This window comes from Nycticebus coucang, chromosome 3 (genome assembly GCF_027406575.1).
Source record: "Nycticebus coucang isolate mNycCou1 chromosome 3, mNycCou1.pri, whole genome shotgun sequence".
In the NCBI taxonomy this organism is placed as follows: Eukaryota; Metazoa; Chordata; class Mammalia; order Primates; family Lorisidae; genus Nycticebus; species Nycticebus coucang.
The window spans coordinates 7,202,601-7,219,214 of NC_069782.1; the positions used below are offsets into that span (position 1 = coordinate 7,202,601).

Here is a 16,614-nt window from a genome sequence, read left to right on the forward strand (position 1 = left end):
GACCACCTGGCACACACTAGAGACTAAATATTTGTTGAGCAGGTGAAAGAATGAATGAGGAAAACTCCATGTGTGAAGTGAACTCTGGATGTTCATTCATTCAAATGGTGGCTTCTAATTCCCCTTCCCCTGCATGGGTGGTGGACTTGTCCATTTACTTCTAATGAACAGAATGACAAGTGATGCTATGTAACTTTGGGGCTAGATCATAAAAAGGATGGCTGCTGCCTGGTTTGCTCGCTGTCATTGCTCTGGTGGAAAGATAATCACCAAGTATGTTAGCAGTCCTGGGAGCTGCCCACCTAGAGAGAAACAGAGGCCTCTTACCAAGCACCACCACGGCTGCACCAGGCAGGTGAGTGGGCCACCTGGCTGGTAAATGCTCCAGCCCCCACCCAGGCCTTTGGATAATTGCAGCCCTGGCTGATATCTCAACTGCAACTTCTTTCTTTATTTTTTGACACAGAGTCTCACTCTGTTGCCCTGGGTAGAGTGCTGTGACATCACAGCTCACACCAACCTCCAACTCTTGGGCTTAAGCAATTCTCTTGCCTCAGCCTCCCAAGTAGCTGGGACTATAGGTGCCTGCCACAACATCCAGCTATTTTTTGGTTGTAGTTGTCATTGTTGTTTGGCAGGCTTGGGCTGGGTTCGAACCTGCCAGCTCCAGGGTATGTGGCTGGTGCCCTAGCAGCTGAGTTACAGATGCCGAGCTATAACTGCAACTTCTTGAGCAACCACAAGCCAGAATCACCCAGCCAAGCCACTCCGAAATTCCTATCTAGCCCACAGAAACTGTGACAGATAAATGTTTATTATTGTTTTAAACCTGTACGTTTGGGAGTAATTTGTTAAGCCCCAATAGATAAATGACTGCTATGATGGGATCTGGGATCTAATTTTTTTTTTTTTGTAGAGACAGAGTCTCACTTTACTGCCCTCGGTAGAGTGCCGTGGCGTCACACGGCTCACAGCAACCTCCAGCTCTTGGGCTTATGTGATTCTCTTGACTCAGCCTCCCGAGCAGCTGGGACTACAGGCGCCTGCCACAAGGCCCAGCTATTTTTTTGTTGCAGTTCAGCCGGGGCTGGGTTTGAACCCGCCACCCTCGGTATATGGAGCCAGCACCCTACTCACTGAGCCACAGGTGCCGCCCAAGGGATCTGGGATCTAATTTTAAACCACGGATGCCAGCCTTCACAGGACAGCAGCAAAGAGGGAGCTGAGTCCCTTCCAAGTGGTTGGTGTTCTCTGTCTAGTAGGGGTCCTCAAACTGCGGCCCGCGGGCCACATGAGGCGGTGTGATTGTATTTGTTCCCATTGTGTTCTTTTACTTCAAAATAAGATATGTGCAGTGTGCATAGGAATTTGTTCATAGTTTTTTTTTTTTAAACTATAGTCTGGCCCTCCAATGGTGTGAGGGGCAGTGAACGAGCCCCCTGTTTAAAAAGTTTGAGGACCCTTGGTAGAGGGTCATACCCTTGGATAAAACCACTACCCAAAGGTCCTTCTTTGTGTCACCTGAATATGTAAATCCATACCCTGCCAACCTTGGCATCTGAACCCAATTTGGGATGATAGTTGCCATTCCCTGTTCAGGTCACCTAGGAGTAAGAACAGGACACATTTTGAAACACCACTCCCAGCCATCTCTCATTCTAACCTACCTGTGGCAGGGGTGACCCCCCAGTGCGGAATTCCCATCCACTTGCCCTCCAGCTCAACCCCACCAATAACACATCAAAGGACTTTCAACAGTGCCCATGCACAGAACACAGTACACTTCAGCTGCAGACATAACTATCACCCCTGTGACAGGGGAGGAGCCCAGTGCAAAGGACTGGAGCAGCAGAGACCTGGGGCTTAAGACTGACCCCACTACTTACTGTCTCACTGATCTTGGACAATCTAAACTCTCCAAGCAGACATTTCTTCCCAAACTATTGAGAGGATCAGGAGAGATTACAGCAAAGTACAGAGTGAGGTTTCTGTTATTGCCTCTGTGCATTTATATACACGTGCTGCCCCCACCCCGATCTTCACACAAACAAGAAACCACACAAGCTGTTCTACACCTCGCTTTATTTATTAACACAACTTAGACATCTTTCTAACGTTTATATATAGACCTATTTCTTTTTTCTTTTTTTTTGTAGAGACAGAGTCTCACTTTATGGCCCTCGGTAGAGTGCCATGGCCTCGCACAGCTCACAGCAACCTCCAACTCCTGGGCCCAAGCGATTCTCCTGCCTCAGCCTCCCGAGTAGCTGGGACTATAGGCACCCACCACAATACCCGGCTATTTTTTGGTTGCAGTTTGGCCGGGGCCGGGTTTGAACCTGCCACCCTCGGTACATGGGGCCGGCGCCCTACCGACTGAGCCACAGGCGCCGCCCTATAAACTTATTTCTTTTCCTTTACTTTTTGAGACAGTCTCACTTTGTTGCCCTTGGTAGAGTGCCAGTAGCATCACAGCTCACAGCAACCTCAAACTCCTGGGCTTATGTGATTCTCTTACCTCAGCCTCCTAGCTGGAACTACAGGTGCCCACCACAATGCCTACTTTTTTTTTTTTTTTTTTTTTTGGTTGCAGTTGTTGTTGTTGTTTGGCAGACCTGGGCTGGTTTCGAACCTGCCAGCTCTGGTATATGTGGCTGGCGCCCTAGCTGCTGAGGTACAAGCACCAAGCCTATTTCATTTTTTACAAATTAAGCTTCTGTTTCCTTAGAAATAAAGGCAAGGGCCAGGTGCAGTGGCTCATACTTATAACCCCAGCCCTTTGGGAGGCCAAAGCAGGAGGTTCACTTGAGACCATGCATCACATTAAGACTCATCTCTAAAAAAAAAGAAAAGAAATTTTTTTTTTTTTTTTGTAGAGACAGAGTCTCACTGTACCGCCCTCGGGTAGAGTGCCGTGACGTCACACAGCTCACAGCAACCTCTAACTCTTGGGCTTCCGCGATTCTCTTGCCTCAGCCTCCCGAGCAGCTGGGACTATAGGCGCCCGCCACAACGCCCGGCTATTTTTCTTTTGCAGTTTGGCCAGGGCTGGGTCCGAACCCGCCACCCTCGGCATATGGGGCCGGCGCCCTACTCACTGAGCCACAGGCGCCGCCCAAGAAAAGAAATTTTTTTAAACTAGCTGGGTGTGGTACCATGGCCTGTACTCCTAGCTACTTGGGAGGCTGACATAGGAAAATTGCTTGAGCCCAGGAGTTGAAGGCTACAGTAAGCTATGATCACACCACTATACTCTAGCCTGAGAAACAGAGTAAGATCCTGTCTCTATAAAAAATAAAATAAAATAAAATAAAAATACAAAAGAAGTAGGCAAAACAGCAAATTGTAATCCTAATCATAGTACTAAGAAAAGTCCCAATTCCCAATAGCATGGGCACAGCTAAGCAAACTATGGACTAGGACTACATAACAATACCCCAAAACAGACTTAAGAAATTCTGCTCATTGAAAAAAAAAAGAACAAGGGCGGCGCCTGTGGCTCAGTGAGTAGAACGCCAGCCCCATATGCCGAGGGTGGCGGGTTCAAACCCAGCCCCGGCCAAACTGCAACAAAAAAATAGCCGGGCGTTGTGGCGGGCGCCTGTAGTCCCAGCTGCTCGGGAGGCCGAGGCAAGAGAATCGCGTAAGCCCAAGAGTTAGAGGTTGCTGTGAGCCGTGTGATGCCACGGCACTCTACCCGAGGGCAGTACAGTGAGACTCTGTCTCTACAAAAAAAACACTTAATACTTAATATTAATGAACTATAATTAAATTTAAAGTGCCATGGCTCGGCGCCTGTGGCTCAAGTGGCTAAGGCGCCAGCCACATACACCTGAGCTGGCGGGTTTGAATCCAGCCCAGGCTCGCCAAACAACTATGACATCCGCTGGGCATTGTGGCGGGTGCTTGTAGTTAAAGCTACTGGGGAGGCTGAGGCAAGAGAATCGCCTAAGCCCAGGAGTTGGAGGTTGCTGTGAGCTGTGATGCCATGGCACTCTACCCAGGGTGACAGCTTGAGGCTCTGTCTCAAAAAGAAAAAAATAATAATAATAAATAAAATAAAATAAATGTAAAGTGCCATGTAGGACAGCTTGGGTTTATCCGTTAATAAGGATGGCAAACTTTATTAATCTATCTATTAATCTCAACAAAAAAATAAAGAATGCTGGTTTGGCTTCATGCTTTAGGCAACTCACCTAACTTCTTTGGGCCTTTGCTTTTCACACCTGAATGGGGAAAATTCTCAGCCTTGCTCCTTGCTTCACAGCAGTACTGTGAGAGGTTTAAAGTGCATGAAGTATCATATGTAAACTCTGAGGAGCTCAGCTATAGCAATGTGTACCTTGTAGACTGACTTCAAGGGCAAAGCCACATGTGCTATGGTCTGAATGTGTCTCCCAAAGTTCATGCACTAGAAACTTAATCTCTAATGCAACAGTGCTAAAAGGTGAGACTTTTAAGATGTGATTAGGTCATGAAGTTTTTGCCCTCAAGTATGGAATGATGCTGTTATTGCAGGAGTGGGTTAGTTATCATGGGAGTGTGTTCCTGAGAAGAGGCTAAGTCCATCCTCCATCTTACCCTCTCGCCTGCTTTCTTGCCCTTCTGCCTCCTGCCATGGGATGACATGCATGTGAGATGTGGGCCCCTTGCCAGATGTGGGCCCCTGGATCTTGGATTTCCTGGCCTCCAAAACTATAAGAAATACATTTCTTTTCTTTATAAACTACCCAGTATGTGGTATTGTTTTAGTAACACAAAACAAACTAAGGCACCAAGTCTCATTCATCTATGGGCCACTTATCTCTCTTATGTAAGAAAGAGGCTAACTAAAGGGGCCCCACTCCTACTCTTAGAAAAAAGAACAATTACTTATTAAGCACCTGTCTGTGCCAAGCACTTTCTGTGATCATTCTGAATTCCCAATATATCAGTACAAGGTAATTGTTATTCCCAGCTCATGTTGTTTCCGATCACAGAGGTATCCGCTCCCAGTACCATGGGATAGTTCAGATGGAAGAACTATAGTCAGATGGCCCAACCCAGCTCCACCACTTACCTGCTGTGACCGTGGGCAAGTTTTAACCTCTCCTAATCTTAATTTTGCCATAAAGAAAACTAAGATAGCCAGACGCGGTCACTCATGCCTATAATCTCAGCACTCTGGGAGGTCGAAGCGGGCAGATAGCCTGAGCTCACGAGTTCAAGACCAGACTGAGCCAGTGTGAGACAATGTCTCTAAAAACAGCTGGGCACTGTGGCGGGCACCTGTAGTCCCAGCTACTCGGGAGGCTGAGGCAAGAGAATCGTGTGAGCCCAAGAGTTTGAGGTTGCTGTGAGCTATAATACCACAGCACTCTACCGAGGGTGACAAAGTGAGACCCTGTCTCAAAAAAAAAAAAGAAAATGAAGATAAACTTCATAGCATTTTAGTATCAAATGAACTGTTCTTCATAAAGTGCTCGGCACACGTTCCGTTCATGGCGTAAGCGTTCGGTGTGTGTCCTACTGTATTCTTTTCCTTTTTTTTTTTTTTTTTGGTAGAGACAGAGTCTCACTTTATGGCCCTCGGTAGAGTGCCGTGGCCTCACACAGCTCACAGCAACCTCCAACTCCTGGGCTTAAGCGATTCTCTTGCCTCAGCCTCCCAAGTAGCTGGGACTACAGGCACCAGTCACACCACCTGGCTATGTATTCTTTTCCTTCATGGAGGAGACGCCTGCAAAAGCAGAAGTGGTGACATTGTGTTCCTTCTCTGGATACTGCCAGAAAAGCATGCCTCTTCTTGTTTTTCTCACTGCAAACAAAGCTTTAAAGGTCCTTTTGATTAGCATTTTTCAGAAGACTTAGTTCATTTGGGCCTTTGGCATTCCTGCCACCAGGCTGCTCTGTAGTATTCCTCCTTGGTTACTTGTCCTCCTCTGACTTTGAACATGTCATTCCAAAACTCCAATCTGACTTACTTAGGTGCCTCTTTTTCTTATCTCCTTCAGATCATTGCAATTTGTTGGTATTTTCCTCAGAAAGCCTCCCCTCCCACTGAAATCCCTTCTGCTTATTGGGCCCCAGTGGTGTATCTCTTTTGGTCTGTCAATAATTCATAATCTGCCTTCCTCAAGGGCACTGAACGTGATGAAAGTCCTTTGCCAATATAAATTCTAAAGGGACCTACCACAGGGCCTTTACATATGCTATTTCCTCTGCTTAAAATGTTCTCTGCCTATCCCACTCTCAATGTACACTTTTTCTAAGGGATTGTCCACTGATCCTTCAAAATCCAAATAAATTTCATTTTCTCTGGGAACATAGTCCTAAGCCCCCAGCCCAATCAGAGTCTCCTAATATATTATAGGTACCCTTTTGCCTCTTTTTTTTTGGGGGGGGGTTATTGGCCGGGGCTGGGTTTGAATCTGCCACCTCTGGCATATGGGACCAGCGCCCTACTCCTTGAGCCACAGGCGCCGCCCCCTTTTACCTCTTTTTAACATTTATTTATGAGATGATATCTGTCTCCACTAGTCGTAAGCTCCACTAGGGAATGGGAAGATTGTGTCTGTTTATTCATAACTTAAACTCCTCATGTTTAACTAATTCCAATTAGTTAAACCCAGGAGTGTTGCTTCTACTTTACCAATCAGCTCTTCCTTACTGAGCAGGGTTAAATAAAGAGTTCAGTTAACCTTGTGTGAGCAAACAGTTATTAAAACAAATCTATAATTTAGCAGTCTTAGATGCCTTTGGTTAGAGCTTAAAGAGGTTTAAAATTTTTGAAAGACATTAGCCAATACCAATTAAAATGTAAAATGTTTGCATATTTTGAACAGCTTTTCCTCTTCCAGAAAGCTATCTTATTAAAATACATAAATGTGGGCAGCGCCTGGTGGCTCAAAGGAGTAGGGCGCCAGCCCCATATGCCAGAGGTGGCGGGTTCAAACCCAGCCCTGGCCAAAAACTGCAAAAAAAAAAAAAAAAAAAAAAAAAACATGAACATGCAGAGAGGCAGGCAAGGATGTTCTCTGCCACACTGTTTTTTTTTTTTTTTTTTTTTTTTTGAGATAGTCTCACTATGTTGCCTTTGGTAGAGTGCTACGTTGTCACAGCTCACAGCAACCTCAAACTCTTGGGACTTAAGAGATTCTTTTGCATCAGCCTCCCAAGTAGCTGAGACTACAGGCACCCACCACAACGCCCAGCTATTTTAGCTGTAGTTATCATTGTTGTTTGGCAGGCCCAGGTTGAATTTGAACGGACCAGCTTCGGTTTATGTGGCTGGTGCCCTAGCCACTGAGCTATAGGTGCAGAGCCCACACTGTTTTTTAAAGAGAACACTATTGTCCATAAATAGGGCACTGACTCAATAAATTGTGGAATGGAATACCTACCATTCTACGGCTGTGTAAAAAGATGGTAGTGATGATTACACATTATGAATGTAATTATTATTATTTTTCTTTGAGATAGAGTCTCACTATATTGCTCTCAGTAGAGTGCTGTAGCATCACAGCTCAGAGCAACCTCAAACCCTTAGGCTTAAGTGATTATGTTGCCTCAGTCTCCCAAGTAGCTGGGACTACAGGTGTCTGCCACAATGCCCAGCTATTTTTTTGTTATTGTTGTCATTGTTGTTTAGCTGGACCTGGCTGGGTTCAAATCCACCAGCCCAGGTGTATGTGGCTAGCACCCAAAACACTGAGCTACGGAGCCTATGAATGTAATTAATGCCACTCATTTGAATGCTTTAAAATGGCTAAATTTTGTGATATATTTGACCAGAGTTAAAAAAAAATAATAAGATAAATCAAACCGTACTGACAGGAAAACTTCCATGACTTATTCAATGAAAATAAGTAGGAAAACAGTATTACAGTATGAGCTCACTTCTGTATAATAGTAATTAACAAATGTAAATACGTTTAGAAAAAAATGAAATGATATGCCTAACTGTTCGCAGCAATTATCTGTGTAGATTAGAATGACAGATATTTTTACTTTGTATGCTGTGTTCTTCTGCAACTTTTAAATGTATAAAAATTTCTTTTGTAATCGAGAAAAAGAATGAACCAGGCAAATAGGTACAGAAAAGCATGCTAGCTTAATTGTAGAGCAGCATAATTGTTTAGCGGCAATTTGACAGTAATCAAAAGTTTTTCATTCTTTTTCAATGTGCAAACCCTTTGTTTCAGCAAGTTAATTTATAGGAAATTAGGAAAAGGAAAAAGAAATGTACCTTTACAACAGCTAGATCTTTTCACCAGCATTATACCCAGAGATCAAACTTAGCATCACCAATAACACAACAACCGGACACTGGAGTCTCCTGGTGGCACAGCATTACCTATGCAGAATTCTTGCCCAAAGTGGTTAACCTGAATCTAACTAAGCTTTGGGATTTTACCTCCAGTGTAAGAAAAATGCAGAGGACCGAAAAAAAAAAAAATCAAATTCAGAAGGTGGACATTCTACAAGAAACTGGGCCAGACTCTTTAAAAAGTCAATGTCATGGGGCTGAAAATGAAGGGCAGGTGCTGTTCTAGACTAAGAGACAAAAAAGGTAAAACCAACACAATGCATAATTTTTTTTTTTTTACTTATTTGAGACAGAGTCCCACTACGTTGCCCTCGGTAGAGTGCCTTAGCATCACAGCTCACAGCAACCTCAAACTCTTGGGCCTAAGCTATTCTCTTGCCTCAGCCTCCCTAGTAGCTGAGACTGTGGTCGCTTGCCGCAATGCCTGGCTAATTTTTTTGTTTGTTTTGCTTGTTGGTTTAGCAGGCTCTTGCTAGGTTCAAACCCACCAGCCCCAATGCTTGTGGCCAGTACCCTAACTGCTGAGCTATGGGCGCCGCGTCATATTTATTTATTTATTTTGAGACAGAGTCTCAAGCTGTTGCCCTGAGTAGAGTGCCATGGGTCATAGCTCACAGCAACCTCCAATTCCTTGGCTCAAGCGATCCTCCTGCCTCAGTTTTTCTATTTTTAGTAGAGATGGGGTCTTGCTTTTGCTTAGGCTGCTCTCTAACTTGTGAGCTCAAGCTATCCACATGCCGTGGCCTCCCAGAGTGCTAGGATTAGAGGTGTGAGCCACCGTGCCCAGCCAAAATGTATAATTTTTTATACATTATGACTGGAAAAAGACAGCTACCAAAGACATTCTGGGAGAAATTAAGAATGTGGGCAGGGCATGATGTCTCACACCTGTAATCACAGCACTCTGGGAGGCCAAGGCAGGAGGATTATCTGAAGCCAGGAGCTTGAGACCAGCCTGACCAAGAGTGACAGACACCCTGTCTCTACAAAAAAATAGAAAAATTAGCTGGGTGTGGTAGTGCCTGTAGTCCCACTTACTTGGGAGGCTGAGGCAGGAGGATAGCTTGAGCCCAGAAGTTTGAGGTTGCTGTGAGCTATAATGACACCACAACACTCTACCCAAGGTGACAAAATAAGACTCTGTCTCAAAAAAAAAAAGAAGAAGAAGAAGAAGAAGGTCACTGCAGTTTGGGGCCTGAGTATTGGAAGACTGGAATTACTACGAACTGAAATGGGTGACAGAAGAGAAGGCTTAGGAGTGTGGTTAGGGATACTGGTCTCACCCACTGGGTCCCCACCCAAGTGGAGAGGACAAGTAGGCAGCTGGATACCCATCCTAGGTCCCATCCCTCCAGAGTTCTGCTAATTAGATAGCTCATTATCAGAACCCCAGATCACCAAGAATTTTTTCTTCATTTGACAGATGAGCAAAGAATGCCCAAGGTTACACACCTAGTTAACAGCAGTTAGGAGCAGAATTCAAGCCACCAATTTTTAAGTTAACACCTTTTCCACCATACTACATCCCCAATTTAAACGAAGGTGTTACTGATTCACTAAATATTTATCCAGTCCCACACTTGTGGTGCCTGAATTAACCAGGTAAACAAGATTGACACAGTTTTCGCCCTCATGGGGCTCACAGTTTGGGGGAGAAAACAAATATCACGTGAACACTCAGGAGACTAGAGAGAGGAAGTGCTACCAAAGAAAAGAGAGCAGCTACAAGAGCACGTAGCTGGAGAGCCTAATGCAGAATCTGAGAACAGCTTCTCCAAGAAAGTGATGTTTAATCTGAGAACCGAGAGATTACCAGAGATAAAGCAAACTCATTAAATGGGCTTTAGAGTAAGGAATCCAGGGAATCAGGAAGACAGAATAACACGTGCAAGGGCCCCAAGGCAAGAAAGCACTTGCATTTGAAAGAGAAAGCCAGCTTGGCCATAGCAAAGCAAGCAAAGTGCAGTGAAAATGGAAGAAAATATAAGGCTGAATAAATAAAAAGGAACCAGGAATCACAAGGGACCTTGTCGGTACAGAAGAAAAGCTAGCAACGGTGTCCTAATAACTGAGCCACAGCCTATCTGAGTCTAGGCAGAATACCTTGTGATCGACTGCCACATGGAAGGAGCTACCATGAGGCCTCTCCCTGCACCTCCCTATCTCTCACGGGAGGTTGTTGGGACAGTTCCCTCTGGCCTCCGGTTCTGATAATGTGTGGAGCTTTCAGCCCTGGCCTCCTTGGCTAGAGCTGTAGGAGATGAACCCCTAGCTGAAGCCTGGATTTGGCTCTTGGCAACAGGATGTTTTCCACAATTCATGGTGCAGTCATTGGCATCCTTTTGTTGTATGGGATTCCAGGGAGCTGGAATTTATGCCTTATTCCTCCTTCCATGTTCTATGAAAGTAATAAGCAGTGTGAATATGAAACTGGCTTGTTGCATCTTTACTGTTCCAATCAGGCCTTGGCCTTGTCTCGTAAGTGTGTGTGAGCTTGACAGGGACATGTTAAATGTTTATTGGAAGCCACTGGACATTTATGCAGGCTCATGGCAGGATCAGATTTGCATTAAAAATAAAACTCATGGCCAGGTACAGTGGCTCACACCTGTAATCCTAGCACTCTGGGAGGCTGAGGTGGAAGGATACCTTGAGCTCAGGAGTTTGAGAACAGTCTGATCAAGAGCAAGACCCTGTCACCACTAAAAATAGAAAAAAATTAGCCAAGCGTGGTGGTACATGCCTATAATCCTAGTTCCTGGGGAGGTTGAGACAGGAGGATCACTTAAGCCCTAGAGTTGGAGGTTGCAGTGAGCTACGATGATGCCACTACACTCTAGCTAGGGTGACAGAGTGGGATTCTGTCTCAAAAATAACCCCCAAAGCAAACAAAAAAACCCTCCTTAGGAGTAAGGAAGGCTGTGCTGATCTAACAGTTACCAGCACAGAACAGAACACTGGGCAAGTGGTAAAGAAAGGAACATACCCGAAGTGGACCTTACAGAGTGGCAAGAAAAGCAAAGAAAGTATCCAGCATAGTGGCTCACACCTGTAATTCCAGCTCTCCAGGAGGCCAAAGCTGGAGGATTGCTTGAGGCCAGAAGTTCAAGACCAGCATCAGCAACATAGAGCCCATAGCTACAAAAAATAAAATTAGCTGAGTGTGGTGTCCCAAACCAGCTACCTGGGAGGCTTACATAGGAAGACTGCTCGAACCCAGGAGTTTGAGTTCAAGGTTGCAGCAAAGTAAGATGGGTGACAGAGCAAGACCTGTCTCAAAAAAAAAAAAAAAAAGTAAAGAAAGAAAACTACTGGGCAAGATGACAAAGGCTATCTATGCCATCCTTCCAACAACTGTGCCGAGTGGGACTGTATAGGTCATTTTGTCCCTTTTTTAGATGAGAAGACACAGACTGAGACAGAGGGGAACCTCCACAAAAACCTAAGCTCTGTGAAGCCAAAAAAACTGTCTATTCCAGCCTGAGCCAGAGTGAGACCTGGTCTCTAAAAATAGCCAGGCGTTGGGGGGCACCTTAGTCCCAGCTACTCGGAGGCTGAGGCAAGAGAATTGCTTAAGCCCAAGAGTTTGAGGTTGTTGTGAGCTGTGCGGCCATAGCACTCTACTGAGGGCAACAAAGGGAGACTCTGTCTCAAAAAACAAAAAAAAAGGGCGACGCCTGTGGCTTAAAGGAGTAGGGCGCCGGCCCCATATACCAGAGGTGACAGGTTCAAACCCGGCCCAGCCAAAAACTGGAAAAATAAATAAAGAAAAACAACAACAAAAAAACCTAAAAACAATATTGGAGATTTTGTATGCTGGAAAAAAAAACAACAACAACTGTCTATTCTGGTCACTATAATATACTCTAAGCCCAAAACAGTGTCTGACACATTAAGAAGTTCAGTGATAAAATGGAAGAAGGCAGAGCCATGATTTGAACAGAAGTCTCCTCCATTGTGCTTTCCAGGGAGTGCTCTGGCAGGGGCTTTGGGGAGCCATTAGTGCCGGTTCACAGAGCCAGGCACATGGAAAAAGACCTGCCCCATGGCATGTCACATGGGTATCTACTTAAAACTCTGACCCTACGCTGACTCAGACAAGGTCAAACATACCGCCCTCTCTTCCCAAAGAATGGAGGGCTTCCTTTGGGACGATTTGTATCCAGAGAACAGCCCAATCCAAAGGGACTGACATATTCTCAGGCAGGATTCCACCCAACCTGTCAAGCATGGCACACGCTGAGGTCTCCTGTCAGGGGCCCCAGCACTGAGAGCAAGCTGAGAGTGGAGGTGGCTAAACTGCCCTTACAGGCTGGGCTCCTGAAGGAGACCAGGTCTCTTGAGACAGTTGCTTCAGCAAGTGACAGAGAAGTTACTACACACCTGTCAGAGTGGCAACAGAGTCCAAAACAAGTGCCCAGTCACAGGAGTGGCATCCATTCTGCAGTTCGAGAGGTCTGGTTTCCCTAGCTTCCCTAGCTGTGGGATTTTCCCTCTCTGAGCCTCAATTTCTCTTCTGTAACATGGGAATAAAGAGCAGAGATTTTGCGAGGATTAGAAATAATATCTGGTAAATAGAAAAGTTTAGAGCAATAAACACAAAATTCCTATCAGTGGTTGCCTTGGGGACTGGGATGAAGAAAAGGAGAGAGAGTATTTATGCACCCTATAAGGAGAAGCTGTAAGGTGTGGCGCCCGTAGCTCAGTGGGTAGGGCACCAGCTACATACACCAGGGCTGGCAGGTTTGAATCCGGCCTGGGCCTGCTAAAACAACAATGACAACTACAACCAAAAAATAGCCAGGCATTGTGATGGGCGCCTGTAGTCCCAGCTACTTGGGAAGCTGAGGCAAGAGAATTGCTTAAGTCCAAGAATTGGAGATTGCTGTGAGCTGTGACGCCAACAGCTTGAGACTCTGTCTCAAAAAAAGAAAAAAAAAAAGGAAAAGCTATGAGGAAAGCACAGAGCTCAGCAGCTGCGTTTCTGGCAAGCACTGGAGAACATAAGCTGCTATTAATCAGTTCTCCTGGAGAATGGGATGCTGCCACCAACACACCGCCTGCCTATGCGCTGGAGAAAAGATGATGGCTGCTGTTTCCACTGTGCCCTCCACTTCTCCCTTCCCAGCTACCAAAGATGACAGCCCCAGAGCAGATGGCAAGCACCAGAACAGCAGGTCTCAGCAGTGAAATGGTGAAGAACTAACTACTTTCTGAGGCAGCCCATTTGACCAGAAGATTACTTCTGGGTCTCTGTCCGGACGGACCTCTGGTTCTTCTGATCTTGGCCCTCAGCATGCCATCAGAAGCCACGATCAGGCTCACAGCTCTTAGCAATGAGGTGTGGTTCTTCCCAGCAGGGAAGCTCAGGTGGGCTCTAAGTGGGCAGCATGGGAATGCACGTCAGCCAGCACCCTCCTAAGGAGACGCATCCTCCCACACCTCCACCAGGGGACTGCTAACAATCTTCTCCCATTGCTGGCAGGCAATGCCTGGCACCTCTCTTAAGAATCCAAAGCTAAACAATTCCCTCCTGCCAGCAGGCAATCAGCTAGCTTGGTTGCTATGCAACTGGCAGGAACAAAAGTGATGCAGCCCTTTACAGAGGATTGGAGAGGGGGCAAGGAGCCATGTCCATCTAAGTCACAGCTTCTAAATGGGCACCAAAGGCAGTAGGGGCTCCTTTAAGGAAGCAGCTGATAGATGCACTCATTTGCCATTCTCCTCCGCTGCCCACACACAAAGCAGAGAATCCTGGCACAAGCGAATTGCGTGCACTTCCCAGGCCAGCTCTGGCCCCACAGGCTGCAGCTCCGCACCAGCACACCAGAGAAAGACGTCCTCTGCAAGCTCCACAGGCAGCCAGTGAGGCTGACTCCAAGTTCAGCCAAGGAATAAAGCTGCCTCTGGGAGAGCCATACCTCTAGCCTCTCCTCACCAGTCTCACTGGTAATTAGAGCAGGAGGCAGTCACAGTCCCAAAGGAACAAAGGCCCAGACAGGCACTGAGCCATCTGAACTGTGTCCCCTACATCTAGCCTACTCCACACATACCTAGTTTCCACTCCCTGCCCCCTGGGGAACACTCCAGGGAAACAGTTTGGCTAAGCAGTAAGACTGGCCTCTGTGGTCAAACAAACCTGCATTCAAAAACTGGCTCTGCTGTGCACTGCTGTAACCTCAGATGAGTGTCTTCACCTTGCTGGGCCTATTTCATCACTGTGAAGACAGTCTTATTATTACATGTTTGTAAGGGCTATTGTGAAGGAGAAGCAAGGCAACATTTGTAAAACAAGATCCAGTTCTGTGACGTGTGTAGCAGGTTTGAAAGCTCAATACAGGGTGGCTGATGTGGTTCTTCTGTCTACCCAGACCTATTAACCCACAGCAGCGGGCACACCAAACACACCACTAACTACGCTAAGTCTGTGTTTAGCCCCACCCAGCAAATCCCCCAACCCATTCCTTGCTTCAGCCTGATGTATTAAAGTTACTTAAAAGACTTCTTCATTCCACCGGCAGGGCCCTTGCCTTAAGTCAGCTAAGTAGTTCTATCAGTGACCACAGTCATGACGCAGTGAATGCTTATAAATAACACCACCACCAATGTCAGCAGGAGAAGGTGAAGGAGCCCAGCCACAAGGCACTGAAGAAGCTAGTGGGTGTTGAAGAAACACCTGATATTTCTTTGGTGCCTCCCACAAATACCCACAGAATTAAAAGTTCCCGGGCGGCACCTGTGGCTCAGTTGGTAAGGCGTCGGCCCCATATACCAAGGGTGGTGGGTTCAAACCCGGCCCCGGCCAAACTGCAACCAAAAAATAGCCGGGCGTTGTGGCGGGCGCCTGTAGTCCCAGCTGCTCGGGAGGCTGAGGCAAGAGAATCGCATAAGCCCAGGAGTTGGAGGTTGCTGTGAGCTGTGTGAGGCCACGGCACTCTACTGAGGGCCATAAAGTAAGACTGTCTCTACATAAAAAAAAAAAAAGTTCCCTCCCTGCAGGGTGAAAGCACAAATACTCACTGGGCCCAAATTCACCAAGGACCCAGACTTTAATATTTAATGATGAGAATACTGCAAATGTTAATTCTAAAGCTTGCTTTCCAAATGTTGCCCCTCAACTTAGAGAATAAAAATAGGAAATTGGGGTGGCGCTTGTGGCTCAAGGAGCAGGGCGCCAGTCCAATATGCCGGAGGTGGCGGGTTCAAACCCAGCCCCGACCAAAAAAAAAAAAAAATAGGAAATTGGCAGATTAATTTCTACCTCTTTCCCCAACTCATTTACAGTGGTACCAAAGAGTTTTTTTTTTTTTTGAGACAGAGTCTCATTTTGTTGTCCTCGGTAGAGTGCTCTGACATCACAGCTCACAGCAACCTCAAACTCTTGGGCTTAAGCAATTCTCTTGTCTCAGCTTCCTAAGTAGCTGGGACTACAGGCACCTTCCACAATGCCCGGTTATTTTTTGGTTGTAGTTGTCATTGTTGTTTGGCAGGCCCGGGCTAGATTCAAACCCGCCAGCTCCACTGTATGTGGGGGGCACCCTAGCTGCTTGAGCTACAGCCGTTGAGCCACCAAAGAGGTTTTCTTTTTTTTTCTTTTTTGCAGTTTTTGGCGGAGGCTGGATTTGAACCTGTCACCTCCGGCATATGGGGCCAGCACCCTACCCCTCTGAGCCACAGGAGCCGCCCCAAAGAGCTTTCCTTGAACAACTACTACTTATCTGCTATATAGGGAGTCTGTGGGAAGAACAGCAATTTCCTTAGAACTGGGCTTTTTTAAACATATGAACTGAAGATAAAGGTTGGGGCAATAGAGACTGCAGGCCATCTGCAGGAGCTGGGGATAGAGACTGACATTCCCCAGCTGCCGGTTAGCCCCAAGTACTTTATACACACAATACCACAACTACCTTGGGAGGCAGAAGTCACTGTGCCCAGAAGAAGAACGAACTGAAGGTCTGGTATGTCGACTATTTTGCCCATAGCAAGGTGGAATTCCAGACTTGCACCAAAGCTGATGCCCTTTCCTCTTGTCCAGGCTTTGCTGAGTGAACCCAAGAAAACCATTCTCCACACTCTTCATGACTTCTAAAATAAAAGAGATCCATTCTGGGACAATTTGAGGGAAAAGATTACCTTATTCTCAATATTAGAAAAGGTCTGGGTGGCGCCTATGGCTCAGTGAGTAGGGCACCGGCCCCATATACCAAGGGTGGCGGGTTCAAACCCAGCCCCGGCCAAACTGCAACAAAAAAATAGCTGAGGGCGGGGCCTGTGGCTCAGTCGCTGAGGCGCCGGCCCCATATACA

General features: G+C 46.3%; 1 protein-coding gene across 2 annotated transcripts in view; it reads right to left on the reverse strand.

Annotated features, from left to right (window-relative positions):
* The window catches only part of ACO2 (aconitase 2), a 77,689-nt gene that overhangs the window by 29,391 nt on the left and 31,684 nt on the right, over window positions 1-16,614 (reverse strand). The window lies entirely within an intron of this gene.